This window comes from Candoia aspera, chromosome 4, assembly GCF_035149785.1.
Source record: "Candoia aspera isolate rCanAsp1 chromosome 4, rCanAsp1.hap2, whole genome shotgun sequence".
NCBI classification, from domain to species: Eukaryota; Metazoa; Chordata; class Lepidosauria; order Squamata; family Boidae; genus Candoia; species Candoia aspera.
In genome coordinates this window covers 11074281-11095687 of record NC_086156.1, presented here as the reverse complement: position 1 = coordinate 11095687, position 21407 = coordinate 11074281, and positions in this window count along the sequence as shown.

Sequence of the window (21407 nt, the reverse complement as noted above, 5' to 3'; positions counted from 1 at the left end):
AACAGAAGGTAATGAAATACATCAAACAGAGGGACAAGGAAGACCACCTCATCTTTCCAAAGGAGTGCTTTGTCGAGGAAAACAGGTATATGAAGAGCCAGCATAAAAGAGTTTAGAGACAGATATGGATCTATGGATATAGATGATATAGATATAGATAACAATAACAAAAAAATACAAATAAACATAAATACAAATACAGCCAAGCAATCCAAAAGCCATGGTGTTAACATAACCATGCAACGGGGCCCTTCTCACACTTGGGGCCCCAGGCCTGGGCACAAAGCCAGGTTTTCAAGGCCTTCTGGAAAGCCAACAGGCTCAGGGGCATCCTAATATCCGGAGGGAGGATGTTCCAGAGGGCAGGCGCCACAGCAGAAAAGGCACACTTCCTGGTCCCTGCCAGCCAACATTCTTTGGCTGAGAGGACCTGGAGCATGCCCATCTTGCTGGACCGGATTGGACGGGCAGAACTAACTGAGAAAAGACGGTCCCTGAGGTAACCCGGTCCCAAGCCACGAAGGGCTTTAAAGGTTTAGTCATACGTATGTGTGAAATGGGTTTCAGAAAAAAAATCTATTTAATCCAGAACCAGAATTTAATTACATTAAGCTAAAAGAATGAAAAACATAGGCCGAAACAAGAAATTACAAAAGAAGGAAGGAGAGTTTGAAGGAGAAAGGAAGAAGATGAGGACGACAAAAGGCATCTGTTGAAGTGAGCTGTGGCTCATGAAAGCTTATGCCTTTTAACAACTTATGTCAATCAGAAAAGCTGCTCCCAGACTCCTCCTGACTTTTTACCCACAGTTCAATAGCAACTCTGAATAAAAGTGGTTCAAGCCCTCACATCGCTTGGAAAAGAAGCCTTTGTGAAACCTTGCAATGTCATTCCCAAGGCTGGTCTAGACTAGGAACAGGCGGCCCCTGTTTCTTCTGGAAGGATAGTCCTCACATCTCCCCTTGGCTGGCTGGGGCTAGGAGGAGCTCAGCTAAAGACACATGGAAAGCTGCATGTGCCCCATCCTTGGTGTAGAGAATACTCAACATGATGACCAAGAGGCTCCCTTCTAGTTTCCTCACTAGAGACCTCATAAATAAATGCGGCATCTTTCTCTTCTGAACTCTAAGCTCAAGAGCCCAATCAGGACTGGAGCCTCTGCACTTAAGGAGAGCGGTTACTCTTTTGTCTGTGCTGGAGGGTGGATGGAAATGCCACCTTCAGATGGCCTTTGGCTACAAAAGGAAGCTCTTCCCTGAAGTAAATACATCCTGTGGAGGACATCGTTAATCCCCTGTGTGCAGGGGATTCACCAACGTAGCCCCATCGCAGATCATTTAGAGCAGCCTTTCTCAAACGGGGTTCTACAAGAGGTTGCTAGGGGTTTCATGAGAAATCCTAAAAATATATATATAATTTTCAAAGTTTGCGCCCCTTGCAATGCTAGCTGTAGATATAATAATTTTTAGGCAGGGTTCCCTGAGATTTGAAAATTATTTCAAGGGTTCTTCCAGGTAAAAAGGTTGAGAAAGACTGTTAGGGAGACAGAAAGGGGGAGAGAAATTCAACTACTAGTGGTTGACCATAAAATAAAAACAGTTTGAATGTAAAGCAGAGACTCAAGAATACAAAAGCCATATCTGAGGAGTTAGAAGTGAAAAATGATGCTAGGATTGTCACAGGGCCTATTGCACATAGGTGAAATCTAGGATTTCGTGTTTTAAGCCTTGCATTTCAGAGAATAGCGTGTTAATAATCTGCATGTTATTTTTACTTGGGAAGATTTAGAAGAGTTGCAAAGAAGTATCTGACAGAAAGCCAGGAGGAGTCTGGAGGCACCTTTTCTGACTAACAAACTAAAATTTGCCTTTTAATAAAATTTGTTAGGTAGAAAGGGGCGTCCAGATTCCTTCTAAAAGAAGTATCAGAATTTATCTGAAAGAGATGGAGCTATTTGGGAGGCAACCGTAGGACTTAGAGGCTGTTTGGTAATCAAAACCTGAATCATCAAATTAAGTTACTTGCTATTATTATCATGTAATCTATGCAATGACCGTACGATCAATACAGTTATTAATATCATACATGCACATGTAATACATATACATATAATACATGTAATATCATACATGTCCCTGAAAATCTATAGTCACTTGCTGTTTTGTGATTTGCTCCTCGTTGCTTTCAGATGTTCAAGAATAATCTGTGCAGCCTCAGCTCATGTTACAGGTAGGTCTTATTCTAATAAAGGTAGGTGTATGAGTAGATATAGTTAATCTGCCTGAGTATACTCAGGCTTGACTTAAAGTCACCTGAGAAAAAGTTTTCTAATGTCTCCTCACAAAGTTTATAATACTGAAATGAGGCGAGTGTCCTTGAAAACGAAACTAGATTAAGGCCTGGGCCTAAGTCCAATCTACACTGTGATTGGTTGCTGGTGACATCACTGAAGTAGGCAGGGCTGCAATTTCAGAGAGACGCAGGACTGTTTTCCGAGTGCGAGTGGATATTTTTGTATTTGCCTTTGTGAAGTTCTGTATGGGTTTCAAAGTTATTTTCTGCCAAATAATGACCAGAAATTGTGCCTCCAATTCTCAGTTAACGGCTAGGGCGAATTTCTGGGTAGGGCTACAAAAAGGGCGTTAGGAGCTATACGCTGCCCACTTCTGCCTTAAACCCTAGCATTTAACACGGCAGGCCGTTGTTCTGTTGTCTATAACTGCTGCCCCCTCAGCTTCATACTTCAAGTTCTTCCTCTTTTCTCGCCCCGATGTAACTGGCGTCTCTCTGAACTTTTGTTCTTTCTGTATTAGCTGATTCCCAGAATACTATTCCCCTTTTCCAGTGAGTTCAATTTTGAAATTAAACTCACTGGAAATTAATTTTAATTTGCCAAATGATTTCTGCACACTGCAGAGTTCTAACAGACTTGCCAATTTAAATCACAGCTAATCCATGCTTCCCCCAAGACTCTTGGGTAATCTCTGGAGGATTTTTGGGAGAGGGGCACATGGGTGATCCCAAAGGGGAGAAATCAAGAATAATAAAAGGAGGAAGGCCACCAAAATAATGAATTGTTTTGACTGTACTTTTCTGTTCCCTGGGTCTTTCGGAGGACTTTTGTGTAGAGAGAGGTTGGGCCTGTGTGAATAATTTATCCTATAGGAGGGCTGTCCTGCCCCCAGAGTCAGACTGACAGCATTAATTGTCCCTTAACCCTAATTAAAACCAAATAAATAAATTATACCAACTAGACCTTAAAAAATGAGCACAGAACAACCATGGAGAGTTATTGCTACCTGCAGTAGCAATAACTCTCCTCAGTCAGTTTCATAGTGGTAGTTTTGAAGGGTGGCAAGGAAACCCACCCAGAATACACATTTATGGTGTAGATATTACACACATACACACACACACACACACACACACACACAGCCCTCTTGGAAGACATTCATCATCTTAACAACTTTCCAAAACAACCAGAACACAAACAGGCCAACCTTAAAAACCTATAAAATACAAAACAACATTAAGTTCCTCCACCCGATTCCTGAACTATTTGTGAGGGATCTCACAAGATCCTATAAGAACAAGAAAATTAGGAGAAAAGGAACTCTTCAGGTGGTGGTGAAGATCTCTATAACCCCCCTTCTCTTTAGACCTAAATCTGCCTCTCCTCTCCCTTTCCCTTCCCTTCCTTTGTTTTGTAAGAGGAGAGCAAAATGGAAATTGGGATGACCTGTTGCAGCCTTGGACCACCTGGCATTCTTAAACTGTATTTGAACTGACAGAATGGCCAAACTAGCTAGGAATTCTAGATCTTTTAGCCCCAAACAACTGGAGACTAACAGATGTATTTATTTATTTGCTCAATTTATAAAGCCACCCAACTCATGTACGTGACTCTGGGCAGCTCACACAGTTAAAATAACAAAACAAACAAACAACACAGAGACACAAACAGTAAATAAGCAAAACAACAACTAAAACAATTAGAACAATCTGCAGGAGAGCCTGTATCTCCCAAACAGGGCAACTGCTCCGTAGGCAGCATACTTCCCCCAGATCCCCAGGGACAACGGCCAAGCCGTGTCTTCGGGGCCTTCCGAAAGGCCAGCAGGGTTGGGGCCAAATTGAGGTCAGCCACCCAGTTGCCTTTGTAGGAACAGGATCCAGTGTTCCCACTCTAAGTGTCTGGAAATGGCCCTGTCCCTTGAACGGTCTGGATTGGAAATGGAAGTGTTCCCCCTCAATGCTTTCCTGCAAGTGTGCTGCTCCATGCTTGATGCTGAACTGGTGCTCTCTGCCCTTTCTCGAGGTGGTCTGATTGTGGCCCTTGAGACCCGCATTGGTCTCAGAATGGTCCTCATTGCAGCCTGATGCTTAACTTCCCACCACAGTGGCCTAAACACAGAGCAGGCACGAGCCCTTTCCCTCTGGCACCCTGCATGATGGGAGGAATTTGAGAGGCCCTTGGTCAGGCTGGGTCCAAGGCGCCAACGCCCAGTGTTCCGAACCAACGTGGCTTGGTTGAGTGCAGACGATGGAGCTTTGAAAGCATCCAGCGGAGAAGGCTGGCCTAAGGAAAGGCTAGTGGGCATAGTAAGCCAGCAACGTTTTCCTAACGAGCTGTTCTCTTTCTTGGGTTCTTTTCAGAAGACACCGAGGGCAATTCTGGAAGATTCTCCTGATCCTAATCCTTCTCGCATTAGTGTTTATATGTGCAGTGCACTGTAACCAGCACTGCAGAGTCAAGAGGCGCATTAGACCTTTCTAACTTTACGGAACCAGGGTAGAAAAGCTCCAGTCAGCATTATTAGCGATCTCCTTCTGTGGAGTCCTGGTGCTTTCTTGCTTTGCAGACATTTCATCACCCGACTAGAGAACATCATCGGTGCGAGGGACGGGAGGGGAGGCTGCTCCCTGTTTATATACAGTCGCTTGCCCTGCCAGTGTTGGTGGGGGTGGGATATTTCCTCCTTGGCAGTGCCTTGATTCAGGCATTGTTTTCTGCCTGATCGTCTGTCTGGTGTTTATCCCTGCTTCTCTGGGTGTTGTCTGCTGGAGAGGACCCATTCTGGTCTTTTTGTTTCCTTCTTAGCGTCTTTTTTTTTTGGTCTCTTTTGAACGGTGTGTAAATGGGGATAATCTCTGTGTGTCTGTTGATGTGTTGATGGCTGATGGCTGATTTGTCTGAATGCCAACCTTTCAGGAATTCCCCAGCATTTCTGGATTTGGCTGGTCTCGGATGCTCACAGTTTCCCAGTCGAAAGTGTGGTTGAGTCTGTCCACGTGTGGTGAGATTGAGGAGTTTTCGTCATGTCCTCTGACTGCCGGTTGGTGTTTGTGGATGCGCTCGGCTGGTCTTCTGCCTGTCTGTGCTACACAGTGGCTGTCACAGTCCTTGCACTGCATGTTGTAGATGGCTCCTGTTTTTCTGTTCGTGGGCTACTGGTCTTTTGGTTTGCTTAAGACGTTCTGGAGGGCTTTAGTTGGCTTGTGTGTTACAGCGATGCCATGTGGTAGTAGTCGTCTGTTGGTTGTTCCTGAGATGTTTCTGATGTATGAAAGCGTTATCCTTTTTCATAGCTTGCGTTGGTCGTGCTGTAGTGGGTTGAGTGGTCAGGCACTTTTTGGTAAAGTTCTGTGGGTACCCGTTTTGTTGGGAGATGTTGTGCAGGCGGTCTGTTTCCTTTTTCTGGTGTTCCGGGTTGCTGCAGTGTGTTTGTGCTCCTCTGAATAGTGTTCTTACACAGCTCCTCTTGTGGGAGGAGAATATGGCTAGGTCAGGTGCATTGCGTAGAGCTGCTGCCATGGATTCTTTCGCTAATTCCAGATCTATGGATATAGAGAGAGTGCTGTGACATCAAATGAAACCATAATTAAAGCAATTGTATTCCCACTAGTAACATATGGCTGTGAGAGCTGGACGATAAGATAGGAAGATGGATGCTTTTGAACTGTGGTGTTGGAGGAAAATCCTGAGAGTGCCTTGGACTGCAAGAAGATCAAACCAGTCCATACTCCGGGAAATAAAGCCAGACTGCTCACTTGAGGGAAGGATATTAAAGGCAAAACTGAAATACTTTGGCCACATAATGAGAAGACGGGACACCCTGGAGAAGACGCTGATGCTGGGGAGAGTGGAGGGCAAAAGGAGGAGGGGCCGACCAAGGGCAAGATGGATGGATGATATTCTAGAGGTGACGGACCCGTCCCTGGGGGAGCTGGGGGTGTTGACGACCAACAGGAAGCTCTGGCGTGGGCTGGTCCATGAAGTCATGAAGAGTTGGAAGCGAATAAACGAATAAACAACAAAAGTTAGGCTGTGGAGGGTCCTCTTGACCAGGTTGACTAGTTTCAGTTTTGAGCTGGTGTTTGCTGGGATGTAGGTTTCTTTGTCCTCCCAGTAATTCTCTGTCTTTCTGTACGTGTTGTGTTCTGTCCATGATAACTGTGGTTTGGCCTTTGTCTGATGGGAGGAAGATGATGGTTTGGTCCTGTGGTTTTAAGTGCCGCTTCCAAGGCTGCAAAGAATTCTAACCGGTTAGCATCGTCTGTGTTATAGTTGAGGCCTTTCTGGAGGATCTTGTGCTCTGCGATGGATCGTGGTCAGCTGGAGATGTTGACTACCCATTCGAGTTCAGGTACCTCTTTGCTTCTGGGGTTCAGCTTGAGCCGTTTGGTTGGAAGTTTGGTCTTCCTTTTTTCAGCTTGTTGTAGAGATGTAGTCTTGATGGTGCTTGTCAGCATTTCTGTGTGTTCTGGGGTTCCCGTTGCTCCTTGAGGTTGCCTATGGTGTACCATGCGGCATCACTGTAGCACACAAACCAACCAAAAGCCTCCAAGACATCTTAAGTAAACCAAAAGACCCAACATACAGTGCAAGGACTGTCTCAGCCACTGTGTAGGACAGACAGGCCGAAGACTAGCAGGGCGCATCCTTGAACACCAACCAGCAGTCAGAAGACATGACGGAAACTCCTCAATCTCACCACACGTGGACAGACTCGGCCACACTTTCAACTGGGAAACTGTGAGCATCCAAGACCAAGCCAAATCCAGAAATGATAGGAATTCCTTGGCATTCAGACAAGCCAGCCATCAACAGACTCATAGAGATAAACCCCATTTACACACCATTCAAAAGAGACAATGAAAAGGCTAAGAAGGAAACAAAAAGACCAGACCCACATCCTCTCCAGCAGCCAACACCCAGAGAAGCAGGGATTAACACCAGACAAACAATCAAGCAGAAAACAATGCCCGAATCAAGGAGAAAGCCACACCCCCACCAACACTGGCAGAGCAAGCGATTGTATATATTCCTGGACCGGGGGCTCTGCTCACTGCCACTCATGCCCTAGTCACCTCCCGTTTGGATTTCTGCCATGCGTTCTCCATGGGGCTGCCCTTCAAGAGAATCCGGAAGCTTCAGTTGATGCAAAATGCAGCAGCACAGGCAGTTATGTCTGCCCCTAGAGCAGTACACGTTACATCTCTGCTCCACAATCTGGATTGGCTGCTGATTTGCTTCCAGATCCGATTCAGGGGGCTGTTTTTCATCTTTAAAGCCCTCCATGGCATAGGGCCGGGTCATCTGAGGGACCACCTCTCCCCGATTACAGCTGCCCACCCCATCAGGTATGGCAGGGGAGGTATGTGTGGGTCCCATCTGCCCGGGGGTGACATTTGGCGGGTCGCAGGAGGCAGGCCTTCCCTGTTGCAACGCCCACTGCGTGGAGCCTTCTCCCCCCAGCAGTGAGATTGGTGCCTTCCCTCTCAGCATTCCACCAAGTCCCTCAAGATGTGTCTGCCCCTCGAGCAGTACACGTTACATCTCTGCTCCACAATCTGGATTGGCTGCTGATTTGCTTCCAGATCCGATTCAAGGGGCTGTTTTTCATCTTTAAAGCCCTCCATGGCATAGGGCCGGGTCATCTGAGGGACCACCTCTCCCCGATTACAGCTGTCCACCCCATCAGGTATGGCAGGGGAGGTATGTGTGGGTCCCATCTGCCCGGGGGTGACATTTGGTGGGTCGCAGGAGGCAGGCCTTCCCTGTTGCAACGCCCACTGCGTGGAGCCTTCTCCCCCCAGCAGTGAGATTGGTGCCTTCCCTCTCAGCATTCCAGTAAGTCCCTCAAGATGCGTCTGCCCCTAGAGCAGTACACGTTACATCTCTGCTCCACAATCTGGATTGGCTGCTGATTTGCTTCCGGATCCGATTCAAGGGGCTGTTTTTCATCTTTAAAGCCCTCCATGGCATAGGGCCGGGTCATCTGAGGGACCACCTCTCCCCGATTACAGCTGCCCACCCCATCAGGTATGGCAGGGGAGGTATGTGTGGGTCCCATCTGCCCGGGGGTGACATTTGGTGGGTCGCAGGAGGCAGGCCTTCCCTGTTGCAACGCCCACTGCGTGGAGCCTTCTCCCCCCAGCAGTGAGATTGGTGCCTTCCCTCTCAGCATTCCACCAAGTCCCTTAAGATGTGGCTGTGTGATCGGGCTTGGGGGTCACAGGGCACTGGGGAGATCTCACAATGGCTCCCTTAGTGTGCCTAATACTCTCCCCTTTTGTTCGGTGTGCCTTTGACCATCAGTAACAAACAGGCACAAACCCTTCACACACACTAGCATTAATGATGTTACCTAGTCAGGTAATAAAATGTCTGTAAGCAAACCACCAAGCTCAGAGAGCACCAAGGACTCAACCCCAAGCTACGTATATTCTGCCCGGAGCTACGTATATTCAGCCCGGAGCTACGTACATTCTGCCCGGAGCTACGTATGTTCAACCTGGAGCTACGTCCATTCTGCCCGGACCTACGTCCATTCAACCCAGAGCTACGTATACTCTGCCCGGAGCTACGTCCATTCTGCCCGGAGCTACGTCCATTCAACCCAGAGCTGCGTATACTCTGCCCAGAGCTACGTATATTCTGCCCGGAGCTACGTCCATTCTGCCCGGAGCTATGTACATTCTGCCCGGAGCTACGTCCATTCTGCCCTCAACTACATATATTCCGCCCGGAGCTACGTCCATTCTGCCCGGAGCTACGTCCATTCTGCCCTCAGCTACGTCCATTCTGCCCGGAGCTACGTCCATTCTGCCCGGAGCTACGTCCATTCTGCCCTCAGCTACGTCCATTCTGCCCGGAGCTACGTCCATTCTGCCCGGAGCTACGTCCATTCTGCCCTCAGCTACATATATTCTGCCCGGAGCTACGTCCATTCTGCCCGGAGCTACGTCCATTCTGCCTTCAGCTACATATATTCTGCCCGGAGCTATGTCCATTCTGCCCGGAGCTACGTCCATTCTGCCCTCAGCTACATATATTCTGCCCGGAGCTACATCCATTCTGCCCGGAGCTACGTCCATTCTGCCCTCAGCTACGTCCATTCTGCCCTCAGCTACATATATTCTGCCCGGAGCTACGTCCATTCTGCCCGGAGCTACGTCCATTCTGCCCGGAGCTACGTCCATTCTGCCCTCAACTACATATATTCCGCCCGGAGCTACGTCCATTCTGCCCGGAGCTACGTCCATTCTGCCCTGAGCTACGTCCATTCTGCCCGGAGCTACGTCCATTCTGCCCGGAGCTACGTCCATTCTGCCCTCAGCTACATATATTCTGCCCGGAGCTACATCCATTCTGCCCGGAGCTACGTCCATTCTGCCCTCAGCTACGTCCATTCTGCCCTCAGCTACATATATTCTGCCCGGAGCTACGTCCATTCTGCCCGGAGCTACGTCCATTCTGCCCTCAGCTACATATATTCTGCCCGGAGCTACGTCCATTCTGCCCGGAGCTACGTCCATTCTGCCCTCAGCTACATATATTCTGCCCTCAGCTACGTATATTCTGCCCTCAGCTACATATATTCAACCCCAAGCTACATATATTCAGCCTGAGCTACGTATATTCTGCCCTCAGCTACGTATATTCAACCCGCAGCTACGTATATTCAACCCGGAGCTACGTATATTCAACCCCGAGCTACATATATTCAACCCTGAGCCAAGTATATTCTCTTCTATTGTATCTCATCCTGAAAATACAGAAATAAAAAAATAGTATATTCCACAATATTCCCTATGTGGCATATTGGTGTTCTTTCATTTATTCCAACAACCGTAATCATTACATATTGTTTGAATTTGTATTCCTGGTCTAGAGCCAGTGCTGGATACAATTTTCCCAGTACTGCCTTGGTGCAGACGTCTCTCGTTTCTGCTGCTTCTCGTGTTACTAGCATCAAGCTCAGCATTTAAATAATCTGGACACATATCAGCAAGTATTTTCTGTTGTGCTTTTCCAGAACTTCTTGCATCATTTTGGAATGAGTGATAAACTGCTTTCCTAATGGAATATGCTGTTGGGACATGTGCTTTATATCCAGTGAACACTTGCCATCAACAGTGGAGATTATCTAGAAGCAGCCTTAGGTTTGTAGGAATAGGGAGGGAGGGAGGCTTCAAAACCGAATCAAGGACAAGTGAAAAAACAAGCATGATTTATCCCAAAATGCCAAGTATGAATAGACAAAGGGCTAGGTAGATCCAAGACTGGATGTGAGACACATTTTGTGAGTCAGAAGTAATCACCTGTAATAGCCGAGAGAGCACCACTCACTAGGAACAAAGAGCCAGGAATTACGCCAATGAGAACTGGCTAACTGAGTACAGGAAGATAACAGTCAAAGTTAGTCAATGTTAGCCTATCAAGAAATCTCAAGTCAAGTGAGATGTTAGAAAAGCTGCCACCAAGCATCTGGTTGAAGGCTGTGGATTTAGCATTAGTTTAAAAATTAGATCAGGAAACACAGACAAAATTAGTTTCTAAGTTGCACATCTCTGTTTCTATGCCTTATCAAGAGGAAACACTTCTGTCCATAAAGAATGCATACCAGTATGACACAGTTCAATGTGAATTTATCCTGTATAGGCATAATCCAGATGAGATATAATTCTGTAACTAAGAGATTGGGCTATGGATCAGAAAATCTATAAATGGCCTCCCCATGAACTCAACAGATGTCTTAGACAAGCCATGATCTCTTCGCTCAGCACATTTATGAAAGGAATATACAGATTTATACAACATGGCTGTGGTAAGGATTTCAGAATAATGTTTATGAGAAGCACTGTGAATGTGGAAAAGATACGGTGGGTTTCCTTGCAACAAAGTATTGAAATGAATTTGGCAGTTCCTGTACCGCAAATCTGCTCCCAACAAGAAATGGAAAAGCAACAACATAATGCAAAGGAAGGGTCATATCTGAAAGCTTCAATTTAATAGAATTTGATCCATGGTAAGCCTATATCAGGTCTACCTGTAAGTTGCATATATTGGCAAGTTCCTAGGTGCTTGCTAATACTATTACCGGCATGTCTCCCAAGGTTTGCTTTTGATCTTTGGTCTTTTCATTTTAATTGATAAATAAAATAGAAATACAATAAAAGCTTGCCTTGGCATTTTTGATACAATGCCAAGCTGATGTTGGGTCAACTAGTGACGACTCAGCTGTTGCTTGTTTCAGTTCTGCAGCTACCTGAATCCCTGCCCAGCGAATAGAGGGCTGACCCTTGGTAGGACAAGGAGCTTGAGATAGGACTGCCCATAAGTTTACTCTACAATCAAGGATTTCAGGGCCTGAGGTCCAAAATCTAGGCAATTTGTAATATCTTTTTAGCTAGTTTCATTTATTGTTCCACTGCTTCCCTTTTGGTAGCTACTTAGACAATTTAGCTGGACTGAAGAAAGTGGTCCTTTTCCATTTTTCACCCTGTGTGAATTCTCATTGTAACAGCTATAGTGCAGGTAGTTCTTGAGTTACAACCAATTGTTTAGTGACCATTCAAAGTTACAACAGCACTGAACGAGTGGGACTTATGACTGGTCCTCAGAGTTCCACCATCGCAGCATCCCTGCAGTCATGTGATCGCAATCCAGGTGCTTGGTACCCGGCTCACAATTACGTCACAGCGAGCCGTGGCCACACGATTGTGATTTCCAATGTTCCCTGCTGGCTTTCCACAAGCAAAGTTAATGGGGAAGCCTGCAGGAAGTTGGAAGTTGCAGTCAAGTGAGGTCCTTGCTTAACAACCCACACAGTCCTCGTTTAACAACAGTAACCAGGACTGCCGTAATTGCCATTGCTAAGCGGTGCGGTCACGTAATGTTGCACTTTACAAATGTGTTGCTTAGCAATGGCAATTCCAGTCCCAATTGCCATCATAAGCCAAGGACTACCTATAATTTTGTAAGTCTACATGCGATTCCCCCTCCCTCCCCCTATTTTTATGTGAACTAGGGAGGGGCTTGTCTGAGGCAGTTTCTCAGGTTACAGTTCTGCCCAGGACTCAGGTTTCTTTTATCTGACCGTTGCCTTGGCAGTGGCTCTTCCTTCTGTCCCTCGAGGCCATTCCCTCTTCCCTCGACAGATTAGTACACCATAAACCCAACTATTGTGTTTTATTAAACATGGTCAGTGGCTTAGCATGTGGTGTGAACTAGTCACTAGGGGTTGTGTCAAAAAATGATAAGAACCACTTCTAACTCTGGGTTTAGTACTACGAACCAGCTGACATCTGGAGTTGCTTCTCACAGTTTTCAAATCAGAGGCCTGCAGTTTCTTTTGTTTAATACATAAATCAGTAGGAAGTCCTTTGTCTTTTTATTTCTGGAGGGGAGGGCAGCAGGAAATCTCACTTCTAGATAAAGCACCAAGATGTAATTGCCACATTATATTTTCTAAAAATGCTAATGTAGGCCGTGGAAGCATTCATGTAAATAAAGATGACAGAGGCTGGCACTCTGCTTTGCAGCTCACCACGTTTTTATTACATTTTTGCTGCTTCTTTTTTCTTACATCAAAATCAGGGGTGGCAGACATCTTGGTGGATGTCTATAGACCTCTGGTTGCCAATCCCCATCATAAATGGAGACAAATTGTAGGATGAATGTGGAATGCTAAGAAGACCCCTGCTGTTCATTGACCCTGCTCCCTGCTTCCTCTTTGTCCTTCATTTCAACCCACACCAATTCAGACTCCTCCATCTTTCTGTTGACATCAGAAGAGAAGTGACAAAAATTGTACTGTTCTGGCAAAGCTTTGGGAAAAATGCTGGGAATAGCAATAGTTGAGTTTGTTTTTTCAGTGAAGCCTCTGATGATGATGGCTTGGTTTATGGATACAGGTGTGACCTCACGCTAGCTCACAAACAAGGGGCTGCCTAAATGCTACAAAAGCAACTTGTTGGTCTACCTTTCCTTACCTTTTGCCTTTGAGAGCCAAGTGACAGCTTTCCCTACACGCGACATTTAGAAAACCTCTGGAAATTGCTGTGGATTGATTTTGCGCCTGTTGCGGTATGCAAAGAAAATAGAAAAAGGGTGTTTAGATCTAAAGACTCCTTGGTGGTATTAATATATTATCTAATGCTAACTGCTGAAGTGAAAATCATTAACTTGTACTTAAAGAATCAAACCCTTATCGATGTAATGATGCTCACCTTAATACAGAAGTAGCTAATTAAATCCCTTCAGAATTTAGGCTAGAGGAATTTGGATAGAGAACAGAGGGAGGGGAGATGGTGAATTGAGAAGGAGCTGAGTGATCCACTTAGTCCCTCTAACCTTTGATAAGAGATGTTCCAGAGATCATCTCTAGTGCCTGCCACAAACTACTGCAGTCTTCATTGTTCTAGGATAGGAAGCCAGCGAAGCATTCATTCCATTCCATTCCATTGGTTGTCTTCTCTCCCAGTTATTTAGCAGCTGGAGGGAATTTGGTGTGCTCAGTTCTCATGGGACTGTGTGAGACACTTCCCTGTGCCTTTCCCCTCCCATCTTTTCCTACCTTTATTTAACAGACTTTGCCAGAGACATCTGGCCCCTCTCTTAGGATCTCTCTTGTAGCTGTATAATGCAGCTTGTAACCCTTCAGATTCAGAGCTGTAGAGTTGCTCTGGAGTAAATGAGGGTGCCCACCGAGCATCTATCCACAACTCTTTATCCATATACATCTTTTCCCACGATCATGCTGCAAGGCCAAAAAACTCCTGTGGAACTGAAATTTGGCAAATTTTATAAAACATTAAATGACATAAAAATAACCATAAAACAGGTGATGACATAACACAAATGTCATAAAACATTTCCTGTGCTGATGTTTGTGCTATACAGTTCAACATGGGCTGTTTCCAAGGCAAATATGTCTCTGAATGGACCCCCAACTTTCCCAGGGAAGGCAGTACATTAGAAGCTCTGCCATTGTTAGAGGCTTTGAGGAATCTGGTGAGGAAATATCTCTGAAACAATGGCCAGACGGGTCACGGGGTGTCTAGTATACATTTAAAATTAAGCTTAACAGCAGCAGACATCCAAGTCCATCATTACTTTAGCTGTTCAGAATGTCTTCTCCTACACCATCTGTCCTTTGTCTTTTTATTTCTGGAGGGGAGGGCAGCAGGAAATCTAACTTCTAGATAAAGCACCAAGATGTAATTGCCACATTATATGTTCTAAAAATACTAATGTAGGCCGTGGAAGCATTCATGTAAATAAAGATGACAGAGGATGGCACTCTGCTTTGCAGCTCACCACGTTTTTATTACATTTTTGCTGCTGCTTTTTTCTTACATCAAAATCAGGGGTGGCAGACATCTTGGTGGATGTCTATAGACCTCTGGTTGCCAATCCCCATCATAAATGGAGACAAATTGTAGGATGAATGTGGAATGCTAAGAAGACCCCTGCTGTCCATTGACCCTGCTCCCTGCTTCCTCTTTGTCCTTCATTTCAACCCACACCAATTCAGACTCCTCCATCTTTCTGTTGACATCAGAAGAGAAGTGACAAAAATTGTACTGTTCTGGCAAAGCTTTGGGAAAAATGCTGGGAATAGCAATAGTTGAGTTTGTTTTTTCAGTGAAGCCTCTGATGATGATGGCTAAGTTTATGGATACAGTTGTGACCTCACGCTAGCTCGCAAACAAGGGGCTGCCTAAATGCTACAAAAGCAACGTGTTGGTCTACCTTTCCACCCTGACCTTTGGGAGCAAAGTGAGAGCTTTCCTCATATGCCACACCCAAAAAACTTCAGTTTGATTCAACCTCTCTGTGGGGAGCTCCAGGCTGGCAGGCAGGTAAAGTGGCTGCTGCCAGGTAGGGGAGGAAGCAAAGGGGTGCCTGTGCGTGCAGGGGGGGGGGAGTCAGGGGTTGCATGAGGGTGAGTGAGAGGCACTGTACAGGTCGCAGGGGTGCATGAGGGTGTGAGGGGGTGTGCAACAGGTGCCACATGGATTAAGAAGGGCGCATGAGGGCACAACGGGGTGCTGAAGAGGTGCTGCATGGGTCAGGGAGGGTCAGGGAGGGTGCGTGAAGGCACAAGAACACCACAGGGGTTGGGGAAGTTGTGCAAGGGTGCGAGGGCGTGCACTAGGGTGTGAGAGAGGCATGGCGAGGGTTGGGGAGGGTGCACAGGGATGCATTAGTGGCCAGTGCAGCATGAGTGCAGAGTGGCTGGGGGAGGTATGTGGGGGTGGGAGACTTACCCCAGCGACTTGCAACCTTCCTTGCCGGCTTCCCCATTGACTTTCTGGGGAAGCCGGCAGGGAAGGTTGCAAATGGCAATCACGTGACAATGGGGCACTTGGCAACCGGTTGTCAGTGCCAGCGGATTGCCAAGCACTCAAATCGCGATCGTGTGACTACAAGGGTGCTCGGATGGCCAGAACCCCGAGGACCAGTTGTAGCCACCATTTGTTCAGTGCCATCAACACTTTTGGAACATTATGTGCTGTTCTGGATACCGTCTCTCAAAACTTACATGCTGATTTTCCTAATAAAATGTTAATGCGATTCCTCATTCTCACCTATTAATTTATCTTCTAGCGTCCTATGTGAACAATACTGTTGGTTAAAATGGATCAAGAATATTGGAACCAGCAACCAAACATGATAAAGTTTCAAGGAGATCAGGTATGAGAAAACATTTTGTTCATGGGCCACCTTAAATGCCCTGTCTCCCAAAGTGATTCCCACATACCATTACACAAACTGATGTGTAGTTCTGTTGTGGAAGCATCCTAGGGCAATGTCAGCCCTCCCAGGCAAACCAGACAGGAAACACGATGAGATGAGCGAATTCTACTTTATTGTAAGGCTCCATTAACAGAATCTGGCAAGTCTGAAAGTACAAATCTCCCGCCCTCCCCATTTACCGCCTGAGTAATTAGGGCAGGGCCTTCCTAAGTTTCTTCCTCTGGCCACTACTCTGTTGCAGGCTTCTTTCTCTTTTATCTGATCGTTCCGTAGGCAGCATCTCTTCTCCCCATCTTCCAAGGCCACCCTCACGTGCCATCCCAGGAACTGTGCCCCACTTTTGGAGGACATGTTCTATTAGCCCTGTTTCCTGCAAGAAGCCTCAAATGGTGGTCTGTGCAAAGAGCAGATGGATACTACCTCAACCATGCACACGCTGAAGTATTATGTTCTTCTTTCCAAATAAGTATTTTGGGAGGCTGGAAAGAAGCTTGCCAGTCTCATGGCAGTCTGTGTACATGACTACAAATCAAAAAGTTGAAAATCAATGGGGCAGCACTGTACTTTCTAATGTTATTCCGTTTTCCATCAAACCCAGAAACAGAGAGCAAGTGTAGCTACTCCATGTATTTATTTGACCTTGGTTGTATATAGGAGATCTGTGCCTATTTCTTGTTTCTATGATTGAAGCTTGGAAAACCTATTCTAACAAATTAAGATGAAATTGCTGTTTTAGCTAGCTGGTATTTTCTGTGACTAAGTAATGTATACACACTTGTGTGTCTTTATTATGTTACTGTATTATAAACCCACTTACTGTTTTAATTGCTGTTAAGCGACGTGCTTCTGGATCACACCACAGCCAGTTTTCCAGGGATCAAGAACACGTGATGATGTGTTTGGAAGCGGAGCTTAGAAAAAACAAGCTACAGGCTGCTTTGTAAGTCTTGGCATAGTTGAAAATACTTTCCTATGGTGCCCTTTTCATTTCAGAAAGATGTGCTTTCCAGAGCTGCCCAGAGTTCTTGCTTTTTTGTGTCACATTGCATACATCCATCAAGGACCAAAGTTTACCTTATGGTAGTCATTTATAGATATATAAATATCTATATATAGATATAACTAGATTAAATCCAACCCACACTGAGTTATTTAATGTCCCAGGTTTTAAGGGACGTTAAGGGAAGACTTTAATGTCTCAAATAATTCACGCTGAAATCAGTTAAATTAAAAAGAAATTTCCTTCATGTTGATACTGTGCTTTGTTCACGGTTATTTGTATATGAGTAATGGAGAGGATACTCCATGTTACATAATCTGTTACAATTGATTGAGACAGTACATTATAAAATAATATACAATTATGGTAAATAATTGTATAATAAAATGTAAGACATAAATATTCTAAATGTAATAACATCATACATGCTGCACAAACATTTTTAGATATCCTCTCCAGAATGATTTCTGAAAAGTATTCTGTAATGATTTGCTGTTTATTATCTTGATTGAGCATGTGCCATCAAGTCAGTTTGAAGCATTTCCCGTCCTGGAGGGGGGGTGGTGGCTTGGATTTGTCTTGGAAGGAAAGGTCCTCAAAAAGAACAAATTCAGGGCTGCCTAGAATCATCTGTGATGTCTTGAATTGCGCCTGGAAAACAATCAGCAACCAGGGCAGATTTTTTAACGTGGACATAGTCCACGAAGGCAATCATGCACAATAAGTAAAAAAGAAGAGAGAAGAACTTGTATTATGATTGGTTTCCTTTTGCTAGCTTAGACTCTATTATTGGGTTTATAAGAGTATTCTTACTGTATCATTTTAAAAGGGGTTTTAAAAAGCTTTATGTGTGGGATTCATCTTAAGTTTCCTTTGCATTGTAGAAAATCGGGAAATAAATGAGGAGCTAAGCAAATAAATAAAACTGAAACTTGACATCCGGACCATAATAAGCAGTTCTCACCACCTAATAGAAAAATTAACTGTTTGTCTTCTTTCACATTACTACACACTAGTCAGCATCCCCAAGTTGATTATTGCAGTAGGTTAAACATCAGTTCCCATAATCCAGAGCCTTAACATTCAACACTTTGGGGGGCCACATTTAATAGATTCTCCATGCCCTTGCTATGGCCAAAAGTCTGATATTGCAACATTGGAAGGATAAATCTATGGCCCTATTGACTCAGTGGACTGAAGACCTGATTACACCTACCTCCTATGAGAGGATTGCCTACAGACATAGACTTCGTATGGATAAATATGATGAAATATGAGACTCATTTTTACAAAATACAGTGGTTTTAGGGAAAAGCATATTGGATATATAATTGTATTAGAAATAAATATATATAGAGAGAGATACTTGCATTAGATATATATATATAGAGAGAGAGAGAATTGTAATTGTTATTGTTGTAATAACATTATATTTTGTATTTTTATTTTCTTTGTTATAGTTTTCTTATTTTTTAAGCACTTGCTATTTTTTATAACAACACATGTATCTTTGTTTATTTTTTGTTTTGTTACTTATTTCTGTCATTATTTTCAAAAGCGATAAAAATAAATAAATAAAAATTTCTGGAGGCCACATTTGAACAGACAGTTACTACTAAATGTTATTGTACTATAAATATTTCCAAAATTCTGTAAAAAATGTTCCAAAAAGAGCAAAAAGAATCTTAGTTTCTATACTGATATTCTTACTATTGTTGTTCCTAGACATGAACATGTAATCATTATGAAATATAAATACCATCTTATAAATATTTAGATAAATTGCAAAGGATGTTCAAGGACAATGTAACTATTATTATTAGCTGAATGTTATTTATAATATTCTTCAATAAGTGACCAAATACTGAAAGTAATTTTCCCCCCGTGACAAAAAAGGGAAAGAGCTTAATGTATTATGGCTCATTACAGTTGCAATCCTACATATACAAATCTAGAAGTAAGTCTCATGGAAGTGAATGGGACTTTTCAATAGTTATGTATAGGATAGTTCTTTTGAACTCCCCCTCACCAAATAAACAAACAAACATTTATATGTGTTTGGAGTGAGCGTTTCCTGACATCAAAGCATTTCTCATTATAGTTAACTAAGAATACAGTAGACTATCAGTTAACTGGAACTCAAGCAACCAGCAGAAAAATCGAACCAGCACTCTCAAGCAACCAGGGGGAAAAAACGGCTCTCTCAAGCGACCGGCAAAACAATCTGTATCTCTCTGCTGCCATCTAGTGGGTATTAGGGTTTAATAGTAACTCTCAAGCACCCAGAAACTGAGAGTCTACTGTATTTTGTTATTGTTCCAGATTCATATCTCACCTTCTGATTTTTATAGAGTGATTGATCTTTTGAGGAAGGACCAGCATGGTTCACAGATGGAAGAAGACGATTTAGGATCGTATATGTATGGAGAGGATGAAGGAAGCTTTGGGTATGCTTGTGAAGAATCCCAAGAAGAAGAATGTTCTGAAGCATCTGATCAAGATGAGGGCGAGTGGCTGTATGTAAACATAGATGTACCCCTCTACCACCTCCAAGAGGAAGAACCTGAAATATCACATCTCACTGTGGAGGAGCTGCCAGAAGAATCTTGGGAAGGTCTACAGGAGGGAAGCCTAAAATGGAAAGCATTGCCTGAAGTCCCTGTGGAAAACCTCATAACAGAAGGTAATGAAATACATCAAACAGAGGGACAAGGAAGACCACCTCATCTTTCCAAAGGAGTGCTTTGTCGAGGAAAACAGGTATATGAAGAGCCAGCATAAAAGAGTTTAGAGACAGATATGGATCTATGGATATAGATGATATAGATATAGATAACAATAACAAAAAAATACAAATAAACATAAATACAAATACAGCCAAGCAATCCAAAAGCCATGGTGTTAACATAACCATGCAACGGGGCCCTTCTCACACTTGGGGCCCCAGGCCTGGGCACAAAGCCAGGTTTTCAAGGCCTTCTGGAAAGCCAACAGGCTCAGGGGCATCCTAATATCCGGAGGGAGGATGTTCCAGAGGGCAGGCGCCACAGCAGAAAAGGCACACTTCCTGGTCCCTACCAGCCAACATTCTTTGGCTGAGAGGACCTGGAGCATGCCCATCTTGCTGGACCGGATTGGACGGGCAGAACTAACTGAGAAAAGACGGTCCCTGAGGTAACCCGGTCCCAAGCCACGAAGGGCTTTAAAGGTTTAGTCATACGTATGTGTGAAATGGGTTTCAGAAAAAAAATCTATTTAATCCAGAACCAGAATTTAATTACATTAAGCTAAAAGAATGAAAAACATAGGCCGAAACAAGAAATTACAAAAGAAGGAAGGAGAGTTTGAAGGAGAAAGGAAGAAGATGAGGACGACAAAAGGCATCTGTTGAAGTGAGCTGTGGCTCATGAAAGCTTATGCCTTTTAACAACTTATGTCAATCAGAAAAGCTGCTCCCAGACTCCTCCTGACTTTTTACCCACAGTTCAATAGCAACTCTGAATAAAAGTGGTTCAAGCCCTCACATCGCTTGGAAAAGAAGCCTTTGTGAAACCTTGCAATGTCATTCCCAAGGCTGGTCTAGACTAGGTACAGGCGGCCCCTGTTTCTTCTGGAAGGATAGTCCTCACATCTCCCCTTGGCTGGCTGGGGCTAGGAGGAGCTCAGCTAAAGACACATGGAAAGCTGCATGTGCCCCATCCTTGGTGTAGAGAATACTCAACATGATGACCAAGAGGCTCCCTTCTAGTTTCCTCACTAGAGACCGCATAAATAAATGCGGCATCTTTCTCTTCTGAACTCTAAGCTCAAGAGCCCAATCAGGACTGGAGCCTCTGCACTTAAGGAGAGCGGTTACTCTTTTGTCTGTGCTGGAGGGTGGATGGAAATGCCACCTTCAGATGGCCTTTGGCTACAAAAGGAAGCTCTTCCCTGAAGTAAATACATCCTGTGGAGGACATCGTTAATCCCCTGTGTGCAGGGGATTCACCAACGTAGCCCCATCGCAGATCATTTAGAGCAGCCTTTCTCAAACGGGGTTCTACAAGAGGTTGCTAGGGGTTTCATGAGAAATCCTAAAAATATATATATAATTTTCAAAGTTTGCGCCCCTTGCAATGCTAGCTGTAGATATAATAATTTTTAGGCAGGGTTCCCTGAGATTTGAAAATTATTTCAAGGGTTCTTCCAGGTAAAAAGGTTGAGAAAGACTGTTAGGGAGACAGAAAGGGGGAGAGAAATTCAACTACTAGTGGTTGACCATAAAATAAAAACAGTTTGAATGTAAAGCAGAGACTCAAGAATACAAAAGCCATATCTGAGGAGTTAGAAGTGAAAAATGATGCTAGGATTGTCACA